Below are 12,412 nucleotides of genomic sequence, written 5' to 3' on the forward strand. Positions count from 1 at the left end.
CAGTCAGTGTCCTTAAAGCGGGTGTCAGGCCTTCAGCGTGTGCTCTGCCAAACTCAGCAAGTGTACTTTGCCACTGATATCTGCTCTCTCTATAGCATGCTTTTACAAAGAAAAAAGTTTTTCAGTGTAAGCTAATAGCAGTCAGTGTCCTTAAAGCGGGTGTCAGGCCTTCAGCGTGTGCTCTGCCAACCTCAGCAAGTGTACTTTGCCACTTATATCTGGTGTCTCTATAGCGTGCTTTTACAAAGAAAAAAAGTTTTTCAATGTAAGCTAATAGCAGTCAGTGTCCTTAAAGCGGGTGTCAGGCCTTCAGCGTGTGCTCTGCCAACCTCAGCAAGTGTACTTTTCCACTCATATCTGGTGTCTCTATAGCATGCTTTTACAATGAAAAAAAGTTTTTCAGTGTAAGCTAATAGCAGTCAGTGTCCTTAAAGCGGGTGTCAGGCCTTCAGCGTCTGCTCTGCCAACCTCAGCAAGTGTACTTTTCCACTCATATCTGGTGTCTCTATAGCGTGCCTTTACAAAGAAAAAAAGTTTTTCAGTGTAAGCTAATAGCAGTCAGTGTCCTTAAAGCGGGTGTCAGGCCTTCAGCGTGTGCTCTGCCAAACTCAGCAAGTGTACTTTGCCACTGATATCTGCTCTCTCTATAGCATGCTTTTACAAAGAAAAAAGTTTTTCAGTGTAAGCTAATAGCAGTCAGTGTCCTTAAAGCGGGTGTCAGGCCTTCAGCGTGTGCTCTGCCAACCTCAGCAAGTGTACTTTGCCACTTATATCTGGTGTCTCTATAGCGTGCTTTTACAAAGAAAAAAAGTTTTTCAATGTAAGCTAATAGCAGTCAGTGTCCTTAAAGCGGGTGTCAGGCCTTCAGCGTGTGCTCTGCCAACCTCAGCAAGTGTACTTTTCCACTCATATCTGGTGTCTCTATAGCATGCTTTTACAATGAAAAAAAGTTTTTCAGTGTAAGCTAATAGCAGTCAGTGTCCTTAAAGCGGGTGTCAGGCCTTCAGCGTCTGCTCTGCCAACCTCAGCAAGTGTACTTTTCCACTCATATCTGGTGTCTCTATAGCGTGCCTTTACAAAGAAAAAAAGTTTTTCAGTGTAAGCTAATAGCAGTCAGTGTCCTTAAAGCGGGTGTCAGGCCTTCAGTGTGTGCTCTGCCAACCTCAGCAAGTGTACTTTTCCACTCATATCTGGTGTCTCTATAGCATGCTTTTACAATGAAAAAAAGTTTTTCAGTGTAAGCTAATAGCAGTCAGTGTCCTTAAAGCGGGTGTCAGGCCTTCAGCGTCTGCTCTGCCAACCTCAGCAAGTGTACTTTTCCACTCATATCTGGTGTCTCTATAGCGTGCCTTTACAAAGAAAAAAAGTTTTTCAGTGTAAGCTAATAGCAGTCAGTGTCCTTAAAGCGGGTGTCAGGCCTTCAGCGTGTGCTCTGCCAACCTTAGCAAGTGTACTTTGCCACTCATATCTGGTGTCTCTATAGCGTGCTTTTACAAAGCAAAAACGTTTTTCAGTGTAAGTTAATAGCAGTCAGTGTTCTTAAAGCGGGTGTCAGGCCTTCAGCGTGTGCTCTGCCAACCTCAGCAAGTGCACTTTGCCACTCATATCTGGTGTCTCTATAGCGTGCCTTTACAAAGAATAAAAACGTTTTTCAGTGTAAGCTAATAGCAGTCAGTGTCCTTAAAGCGCGTGCCAGGCCTTCAGCGTGTGCTCTGCCAACCTCAGCAAGTGTACTTTGCCACTCATATCTGGTGTCTCTATAGCGTGCCTTTACAAAGAAAAAAAGTTTTTCAGTGTAAGCTAATAGCAGTCAGTGTCCTTAAAGCGGGTGTCAGTCCTTCAGCGTGTGCTCTGCCAACCTCAGCAAGTGTACTTTGCCACTCATATCTGGTGTCTCTATAGCGTGCTTTTACAAAGCAAAAACGTTTTTCAGTGTAAGTTAATAGCAGTCAGTGTCCTTAAAGCGGGTGTCAGGCCTTTAGCGTGTGCTCTGCCAACCTCAGCAAGTGTACTTTTCAACTCATATCTGGTGTCTCCATAGCATGCCTTTACAAAGAAAACAAGTATTTCAGTGTAAGCTAATAGCAGTCAGTGTCCTTAAAGCGGGTGTCAGGCCTTCAGCGTGTGCTCTGCCAACCTCTGCCAGTGTACTTTGCCACTTATATCTGGTGTCTCTATAGCGTGCTTTTACAAAGAAAAAAAGTTTTTCAATGTAAGCTAATAGCAGTCAGTGTCCTTAAAGCGGGTGTCAGGCCTTCAGCGTCTGCTCTGCCAACCTCAGCAAGTGTACTTTTCCACTCATATCTGGTGTCTCTATAGCGTGCCTTTACAAAGAAAAAAAGTTTTTCAGTGTAAGCTAATAGCAGTCAGTGTCCTTAAAGCGGGTGTCAGGCCTTCAGCGTGTGCTCTGCTAACCTCAGCAAGTGTACTTTGCCACTCATATCTGGTGTCTCTATAGCGTGCTTTTACAAAGCAAAAACATTTTTCAGTGTAAGTTAATAGCAGTCAGTGTCCTTAAAGCGGGTGTCAGGCCTTCAGCGTGTGCTCTGCCAACCTCAGCAAGTGTACTTTGCCACTCATATCTGATGTCTCTATAGCGTGCTTTTACAAAGCAAAAACGTTTTTCAGTGTAAGTTAATAGCAGTCAGTGTCCTTAAAGCGGGTGTCAGGCCTTCAGCGTGTGCTCTGCCAACTTCAGCAAGTGTACTTTTCCACTCATATCTGGTGTCTCTATAGCGTGCCTTTACAAAGAAAAAAAGTTTTTCAATGTAAGCTAATAGCAGTCAGTGTCCTTAAAGCGGGTGTCAGGCCTTCAGCGTCTGCTCTTCCAACCTCAGCAAGTGTACTTTTCCACTCATATCTGGTGTCTCTATAGCGTGCCTTTACAAAGAAAAAAAGTTTTTCAGTGTAAGCTAATAGCAGTCAGTGTCCTTAAAGCGGGTGTCAGGCCTTCAGCGTGTGCTCTGCTAACCTCAGCAAGTGTACTTTGCCACTCATATCTGGTGTCTCTATAGCGTGCTTTTACAAAGCAAAAACATTTTTCAGTGTAAGTTAATAGCAGTCAGTGTCCTTAAAGCGGGTGTCAGGCCTTCAGCGTGTGCTCTGCCAACCTCAGCAAGTGTACTTTGCCACTCATATCTGGTGTCTCTATAGCGTGCTTTTACAAAGCAAAAACGTTTTTCAGTGTAAGTTAATAGCAGTCAGTGTTCTTAAAGCGGGTGTCAGGCCTTCAGCGTGTGCTCTGCCAACCTCAGCAAGTGCACTTTGCCACTCATATCTGGTGTCTCTATAGCGTGCCTTTACAAAGAATAAAAAAGTTTTTCAGTGTAAGCTAATAGCAGTCAGTGTCCTTAAAGCGGGTGTCAGGCCTTCAGCGTGTGCTCTGCTAACCTCAGCAAGTGTACTTTGCCACTCATATCTGGTGTCTCTATAGCGTGCTTTTACAAAGCAAAAACATTTTTCAGTGTAAGTTAATAGCAGTCAGTGTCCTTAAAGCGGGTGTCAGGCCTTCAGCGTGTGCTCTGCCAACCTCAGCAAGTGTACTTTGCCACTCATATCTGGTGTCTCTATAGCGTGCTTTTACAAAGCAAAAACGTTTTTCAGTGTAAGTTAATAGCAGTCAGTGTTCTTAAAGCGGGTGTCAGGCCTTCAGCGTGTGCTCTGCCAACCTCAGCAAGTGCACTTTGCCACTCATATCTGGTGTCTCTATAGCGTGCCTTTACAAAGAATAAAAAAGTTTTTCAGTGTAAGCTAATAGCAGTCAGTGTCCTTAAAGCGGGTGTCAGGCCTTCAGCGTCTGCTCTGCCAACCTCAGCAAGTGTACTTTTCCACTCATATCTGGTGTCTCTATAGCGTGCCTTTACAAAGAAAAAAAGTTTTTCAGTGTAAGCTAATAGCAGTCAGTGTCCTTAAAGCGGGTGTCAGGCCTTCAGCGTGTGCTCTGCCAACCTCAGCAAGTGTACTTTGCCACTCATATCTGGTGTCTCTATAGCGTGCTTTTACAAAGCAAAAATGTTTTTCAGTGTAAGCGAATAGCAGTCAGTGTCCTTAAAGCGGGTGTCAGGCCTTCAGCGTGTGCTCTGCCAAACTCAGCAAGTGTACTTTGCCACTGATATCTGCTCTCTCTATAGCATGCTTTTACAAAGAAAAAAGTTTTTCAGTGTAAGCTAATAGCAGTCAGTGTCCTTAAAGCGGGTGTCAGGCCTTCAGCGTGTGCTCTGCCAACCTCAGCAAGTGTACTTTGCCACTTATATCTGGTGTCTCTATAGCGTGCTTTTACAAAGAAAAAAAGTTTTTCAATGTAAGCTAATAGCAGTCAGTGTCCTTAAAGCGGGTGTCAGGCCTTCAGCATGTGCTCTGCCAACCTCAGCAAGTGTACTTTGCCACTCATATCTGCTGTCTCTATAGCGTGCTTTTACAAAGAAAAAAAGTTTTTCAGTGTAAGCTAATAGCAGTCAGTGTCCTTAAAGCGGGTGTCAGGCCTTCAGCGTGTGCTCTGCCAACCTCAGCAAGTGTACTTTTCCACTCATATCTGGTGTCTCTATAGCGTGCCTTTACAAAGAAAAAAGGTTTTCAGTGTAAGCTAATAGCAGTCAGTGTCCTTAAAGCGGGTGTCAGGCCTTCAGCGTGTGCTCTGCCAAACTCAGCAAGTGTACTTTGCCACTGATATCTGCTCTCTCTATAGCATGCTTTTACAAAGAAAAAAGTTTTTCAGTGTAAGCTAATAGCAGTCAGTGTCCTTAAAGCGGGTGTCAGGCCTTCAGCGTGTGCTCTGCCAACCTCAGCAAGTGTACTTTGCCACTTATATCTGGTGTCTCTATAGCGTGCTTTTACAAAGAAAAAAAGTTTTTCAATGTAAGCTAATAGCAGTCAGTGTCCTTAAAGCGGGTGTCAGGCCTTCAGCGTCTGCTCTGCCAACCTCAGCAAGTGTACTTTTCCACTCATATCTGGTGTCTCTATAGCATGCTTTTACAATGAAAAAAAGTTTTTCAGTGTAAGCTAATAGCAGTCAGTGTCCTTAAAGCGGGTGTCAGGCCTTCAGCGTCTGCTCTGTCAACCTCAGCAAGTGTACTTTTCCACTCATATCTGGTGTCTCTATAGCATGCTTTTACAATGAAAAAAAGTTTTTCAGTGTAAGCTAATAGCAGTCAGTGTCCTTAAAGCGGGTGTCAGGCCTTCAGCGTGTGCTCTGCCAACCTCAGCAAGTGTACTTTGCCACTCATATCTGGTGTCTCTATAGCGTGCTTTTACAAAGCAAAAAAGTTTTTCAGTGTAAGCTAATAGCAGTCAGTGTCCTTAAAGCGGGTGTCAGGCCTTCAGCGTGTGCTCTGCCAAACTCAGCAAGTGTACTTTGCCACTGATATCTGCTCTCTCTATAGCATGCTTTTACAAAGAAAAAAGTTTTTCAGTGTAAGCTAATAGCAGTCAGTGTCCTTAAAGCGGGTGTCAGGCCTTCAGCGTGTGCTCTGCCAACCTCAGCAAGTGTACTTTTCCACTCATATCTGGTGTCTCTATAGCGTGCTTTTACAAAGAAAAAAAGTTTTTCAGTGTAAGCTAATAGCAGTCAGTGTCCTTAAAGCGGGTGTCAGGCCTTCAGCATGTGCTCTGCCAACCTCAGCAAGTGTACTTTTCCACTCATATCTGGTGTCTCTATAGCGTGCCTTTACAAAGAAAAAAGTTTTTCATTGTAAGCTAATAGCAGTCAGTGTCCTTAAAGCGGGTGTCAGGCCTTCAGCGTGTGCTCTGCCAACCTCAGCAAGTGTACTTTGCCACTTATATCTGGTGTCTCTATAGCGTGCTTTTACAAAGAAAAAAAGTTTTTCAGTGTAAGCTAATAGCAGTCAGTGTCCTTAAAGCGGGTGTCAGGCCTTCAGCGTGTGCTCTGCCAACCTCAGCAAGTGTACTTTTCCACTCATATCTGGTGTCTCTATAGCGTGCCTTTACAAAGAAAAAAGTTTTTCATTGTAAGCTAATAGCAGTCAGTGTCCTTAAAGCGGGTGTCAGGCCTTCAGCGTGTGCTCTGCCAACCTCAGCAAGTGTACTTTGCCACTTATATCTGGTGTCTCTATAGCGTGCTTTAACAAAGAAAATTTTTTTTCAGTGTAAGCTAATAGCAGTCAGTGTCCTTAAAGCGGGTGTCAGGCCTTTAGCGTGTGCTCTGCCAACCTCAGCAAGTGTACTTTGCCACTCATATCTGTTGTCTCTATAGCGTGCTTTTACAAAGAAAAAAAGTTTTTCAGTGTAAGCTAATAGCAGTCAGTGTCCTTAAAGCGGGTGTCAGGCCTTCAACGTGTGCTCTGCCAAACTCAGCAAGTGTACTTTGCCACTGATATCTGCTGTCTCTATAGCGTGCTTCTACAAAGAAAAAAAGTTTTTCAGTGTAAGCTAATAGCAGTCAGTGTCCTTAAAGCGGGTGTCAGGCCTTCAGCGTGTGCTCTGCCAACCTCAGCAAGTGTACTTTGCCACTCATATATGGTGTCTCTATAGCATGCTGTTACAAAGAAAAAAAGTTTTTCAGTGTAAGTTAATAGCAGTCAGTGTCCTTAAAGCGGGTGTCAGGCCTTCAGCGTGTGCTCTGCCAACCTCAGCAAGTGTACTTTGCCACTCATATCTGGTGTCTCTATAGCGTGCTTTTACAAAGAAAAAAAGTTTTTCAATGTAAGCTAATAGCAGTCAGTGTCCTTAAAGCGTGTGTGAGGCCTTCAGCGTGTGCTCTGCCAACCTCAGCAAGTGTACTTTGCCACTCATATCTGATGTCTCTATAGCGTGCTTTTACAAAGCAAAAACGTTTTTCAGTGTAAGTTAATAGCAGTCAGTGTCCTTAAAGCGGGTGTCAGGCCTTCAGCGTGTGCTCTGCCAACTTCAGCAAGTGTACTTTTCCACTCATATCTGGTGTCTCTATAGCGTGCCTTTACAAAGAAAAAAAGGTTTTCAGTGTAAGCTAATAGCAGTCAGTGTCCTTAAAGCGGGTGTCAGGCCTTCAGCGTGTGCTCTGCCAACCTCAGCAAGTGTACTTTGCCACTCATATCTGGTGTCTCTATAGCGTGCTTTTACAAAGCAAAAACGTTTTTCAGTGTAAGTTAATAGCAGTCAGTGTCCTTAAAGCGGGTGTCAGGCCTTCAGCGTATGCTCTGCCAACCTCAGCAAGTGTACTTTGCCACTCATATCTGGTGTCTCTATAGCGTGCTTTTACCAAGCAAAAACGGTTTTCAGTGTAAGTTAATAGCAGTCAGTGTTCTTAAAGCGGGTGTCAGGCCTTCAGCGTGTGCTCTGCCAACCTCAGCAAGTGCACTTTGCCACTCATATCTGGTGTCTCTATAGCGTGCCTTTACAAAGAATAAAAAAGTTTTTCAGTGTAAGCTAATAGCAGTCAGTGTCCTTAAAGCGGGTGTCAGGCCTTCAGCGTGTGCTCTGCCAACCTCAGCAAGTGTACTTTGCCACTCATATCTGGTGTCTCTATAGCGTGCTTTTACAAAGAAAAAAAGTTTTTCAATGTAAGCTAATAGCAGTCAGTGTCCTTAAAGCGTGTGTGAGGCCTTCAGCGTGTGCTCTGCCAACCTCAGCAAGTGTACTTTGCCACTCATATCTGATGTCTCTATAGCGTGCTTTTACAAAGCAAAAACGTTTTTCAGTGTAAGTTAATAGCAGTCAGTGTCCTTAAAGCGGGTGTCAGGCCTTCAGCGTGTGCTCTGCCAACTTCAGCAAGTGTACTTTTCCACTCGTATCTGGTGTCTCTATAGCGTGCCTTTACAAAGAAAAAAAGGTTTTCAGTGTAAGCTAATAGCAGTCAGTGTCCTTAAAGCGGGTGTCAGGCCTTCAGCGTGTGCTCTGCCAACCTCAGCAAGTGTACTTTGCCACTCATATCTGGTGTCTCTATAGCGTGCTTTAACAAAGCAAAAACGTTTTTCAGTGTAAGTTAATAGCAGTCAGTGTCCTTAAAGCGGGTGTCAGGCCTTCAGCGTATGCTCTGCCAACCTCAGCAAGTGTACTTTGCCACTCATATCTGGTGTCTCTATAGCGTGCTTTTACCAAGCAAAAACGGTTTTCAGTGTAAGTTAATAGCAGTCAGTGTTCTTAAAGCGGGTGTCAGGCCTTCAGCGTGTGCTCTGCCAACCTCAGCAAGTGCACTTTGCCACTCATATCTGGTGTCTCTATAGCGTGCCTTTACAAAGAATAAAAAAGTTTTTCAGTGTAAGCTAATAGCAGTCAGTGTCCTTAACCCCTTAAGGACCAAACTTCTGGAATAAAAGGGAACCATGACATGTCACACATGTCATGTGTCCTTAAGGGGTTAAAGCGCGTGTCAGGCCTTCAGCGTGTGCTCTGCCAACCTCAGCAAGTGTACTTTGCCACTCATATCTGGTGTCTCTATAGCGTGCTTTTACAAAGAAAAAACGTTTTTCAGTGTAAGCTAATAGCAGTCAGTGTCCTTAAAGCGGGTGTCAGGCCTTCAGCGTGTGCTCTGCCAACCTCAGCAAGTGTACTTTTCCACTCATATCTGGTGTCTCTATAGCGTGCTTTTACAAAGAAAAAAAGTTTTTCAGTGTAAGCTAATAGCAGTCAGTGTCCTTAAAGCGGGTGTCAGGCCTTCAGCGCCTGCTCTGCCAACCTCAGCAAGTGTACTTTTCCACTCATATCTGGTGTCTCTATAGCATGCTTTTACAATGAAAAAAAGTTTTTCAGTGTAAGCTAATAGCAGTCAGTGTCCTTAAAGCGGGTGTCAGGCCTTCAGCGTCTGCTCTGCCAACCTCAGCAAGTGTACTTTTCCACTCATATCTGGTGTCTCTATAGCGTGCCTTTACAAAGAAAAAAAGTTTTTCAGTGTAAGCTAATAGCAGTCAGTGTCCTTAAAGTGGGTGTCAGGCCTTCAGCGTGTGCTCTGCCAACCTCAGCAAGTGTACTTTGCCACTCATATCTGGTGTCTCTATAGCGTGCTTTTACAAAGCAAAAACGTTTTTCAGTGTAAGTTAATAGCAGTCAGTGTCCTTAAAGCGGGTGTCAGGCCTTCAGCGTGTGCTCTGCCAACCCTAGCAAGTGTACTTTTCCACTCATAACTGGTGTCTCTATAGCGTGCCTTTACAAAGAAAAAAAGTTTTTCAGTGTAAGCTAATAGCAGTCAGTGTCCTTAAAGCGTGTGTCAGGCCTTCAGCGTGTGCTCTGCCAACCTCAGCAAGTGTACTTTTCCACTCATATCTGGTGTCTCTATAGCGTGCCTTTACAAAGAAAAAAAGTTTTTCAATGTAAGCTAATAGCAGTCAGTGTCCTTAAAGCGGGTGTCAGGCCTTCAGCGTGTGCTCTGCCAATCTCATCAAGTGTACTTTGCAACTGATATCTGCTGTCTCTATAGCGTGCTTTTACAAAGAAAAAAAGTTTTTCAGTGTAAGCTAATAGCAGTCAGTGTCCTTAAAGCGGGTGTCAGGCCTTCAGCGTGTGCTCTGCCAACCTCAGCAAGTGTACTTTTCCACTCATATCTGGTGTCTCTATAGCGTGCCTTTACAAAGAAAAAAAGTTTTTCAGTGTAAGCTAATAGCAGTCAGTGTCCTTAAAGCGGGTGTCAGGCCTTCAGCGTGTGCTCTACCAACCTCAGCAAGTGTACTTTGCCACTCATATCTGGTGTCTCTATAGCGTGCTTTTACAAAGCAAAAACGTTTTTCAGTGTAAGTTAATAGCAGTCAGTGTCCTTAAAGCGGGTGTCAGGCCTTCAGCGTGTGCTCTGCCAACCTCAGCAAGTGCACTTTGCCACTCATATCTGGTGTCTCTATAGTGTGCCTTTACAAAGAATAAAAAAGTTTTTCAGTGTAAGCTAATAGCAGTCAGTGTCCTTAAAGCGCGTGTCAGGCCTTCAGCGTGTGCTCTGCCAACCTCAGCAAGTGTACTTTGCCACTCATATCTGGTGTCTCTATAGCGTGCTTTTACAAAGAAAAAAAGTTTTTCAATGTAAGCTAATAGCAGTCAGTGTCCTTAAAGCGGGTGTCAGGCCTTCAGCGTCTGCTCTGCCATCCTCAGCAAGTGTACTTTTCCACTCATATCTGGTGTCTCTATAGCATGCCTTTACAAAGAAAAAAAGTTTTTCAGTGTAAGCTAATAGCAGTCAGTGTCCTTAAAGCGTGTGTGAGGCCTTCAGCGTGTGCTCTGCCAACCTCAGCAAGTGTACTTTGCCACTCATATCTGATGTCTCTATAGCGTGCTTTTACAAAGCAAAAACGTTTTTCAGTGTAAGTTAATAGCAGTCAGTGTCCTTAAAGCGGGTGTCAGGCCTTCAGCGTGTGCTCTGCCAACTTCAGCAAGTGTACTTTTCCACTCATATCTTGTGTCTCTATAGCGTGCCTTTACAAAGAAAAAAAGGTTTTCAGTGTAAGCTAATAGCAGTCAGTGTCCTTAAAGCGGGTGTCAGGCCTTCAGCGTGTGCTCTGCCAACCTCAGCAAGTGTACTTTGCCACTCATATCTGGTGTCTCTATAGCGTGCTTTTACAAAGCAAAAACGTTTTTCAGTGTAAGTTAATAGCAGTCAGTGTCCTTAAAGCGGGTGTCAGGCCTTCAGCGTATGCTCTGCCAACCTCAGCAAGTGTACTTTGCCACTCATATCTGGTGTCTCTATAGCGTGCTTTTACAAAGCAAAAACGGTTTTCAGTGTAAGTTAATAGCAGTCAGTGTTCTTAAAGCGGGTGTCAGGCCTTCAGCGTGTGCTCTGCCAACCTCAGCAAGTGCACTTTGCCACTCATATCTGGTGTCTCTATAGCGTGCCTTTACAAAGAATAAAAAAGTTTTTCAGTGTAAGCTAATAGCAGTCAGTGTCCTTAAAGCGCGTGTCAGGCCTTCAGCGTGTGCTCTGCCAACCTCAGCAAGTGTACTTTGCCACTCATATCTGGTGTCTCTATAGCGTGCTTTTACAAAGAAAAAAAGTTTTTCAGTGTAAGCTAATAGCAGTCAGTGTCCTTAACGCGGGTGTCAGGCCTTCAGCGCCTGCTCTGCCAACCTCAGCAAGTGTACTTTTCCACTCATATCTGGTGTCTCTATAGCATGCTTTTACAATGAAAAAAAGTTTTTCAGTGTAAGCTAATAGCAGTCAGTGTCCTTAAAGCGGGTGTCAGGCCTTCAGCGTCTGCTCTGCCATCCTCAGCAAGTGTACTTTGCCACTCATATCTGATGTCTCTATAGCGTGCTTTTACAAAGCAAAAACGTTTTTCAGTGTAAGTTAATAGCAGTCAGTGTCCTTAAAGCGGGTGTCAGGCCTTCAGCGTGTGCTCTGCCAACTTCAGCAAGTGTACTTTTCCACTCATATCTTGTGTCTCTATAGCGTGCCTTTACAAAGAAAAAAAGGTTTTCAGTGTAAGCTAATAGCAGTCAGTGTCCTTAAAGCGGGTGTCAGGCCTTCAGCGTGTGCTCTGCCAACCTCAGCAAGTGTACTTTGCCACTCATATCTGGTGTCTCTATAGCGTGCTTTTACAAAGCAAAAACGTTTTTCAGTGTAAGTTAATAGCAGTCAGTGTCCTTAAAGCGCGTGTCAGGCCTTCAGCGTGTGCTCTGCCAACCTCAGCAAGTGTACTTTGCCACTCATATCTGGTGTCTCTATAGCGTGCTTTTACAAAGAAAAAAAGTTTTTCAGTGTAAGCTAATAGCAGTCAGTGTCCTTAAAGCGGGTGTCAGGCCTTCAGCGTGTGCTCTGCCAACCTCAGCAAGTGTACTTTTCCACTCATATCTAGTGTCTCTATAGCGTGCTTTTACAAAGAAAAAAAGTTTTTCAGTGTAAGCTAATAGCAGTCAGTGTCCTTAACGCGGGTGTCAGGCCTTCAGCGCCTGCTCTGCCAACCTCAGCAAGTGTACTTTTCCACTCATATCTGGTGTCTCTATAGCATGCTTTTACAATGAAAAAAAGTTTTTCAGTGTAAGCTAATAGCAGTCAGTGTCCTTAAAGCGGGTGTCAGGCCTTCAGCGTCTGCTCTGCCAACCTCAGCAAGTGTACTTTTCCACTCATATCTGGTGTCTCTATAGCATGCCTTTACAAAGAAAAAAGGTTTTCAGTGTAAGCTAATAGCAGTCAGTGTCCTTAAAGCGGGTGTCAGGCCTTCAGCGTGTGCTCTGCCAACCTCAGCAAGTGTACTTTGCCACTCATATCTGGTGTCTCTATAGCGTGCTTTTACAAAGCAAAAACGTTTTTCAGTGTAAGTTAATAGCAGTCAGTGTCCTTAAAGCGGGTGTCAGGCCTTCAGCGTGTGCTCTGCCAACCCTAGCAAGTGTACTTTTCCACTCATAACTGGTGTCTCTATAGCGTGCCTTTACAAAGAAAAAAGGTTTTCAGTGTAAGCTAATAGCAGTCAGTGTCCTTAAAGCGGGTGTCAGGCCTTCAGCGTGTGCTCTGCCAAACTCAGCAAGTGTACTTTGCCACTGATATCTGCTGTCTCTAAAGCGTGCT

The sequence above is a fragment of the Pelobates fuscus genome, chromosome 1 (genome assembly GCF_036172605.1).
Source record: "Pelobates fuscus isolate aPelFus1 chromosome 1, aPelFus1.pri, whole genome shotgun sequence".
Classification (NCBI taxonomy): domain Eukaryota; kingdom Metazoa; phylum Chordata; class Amphibia; order Anura; family Pelobatidae; genus Pelobates; species Pelobates fuscus.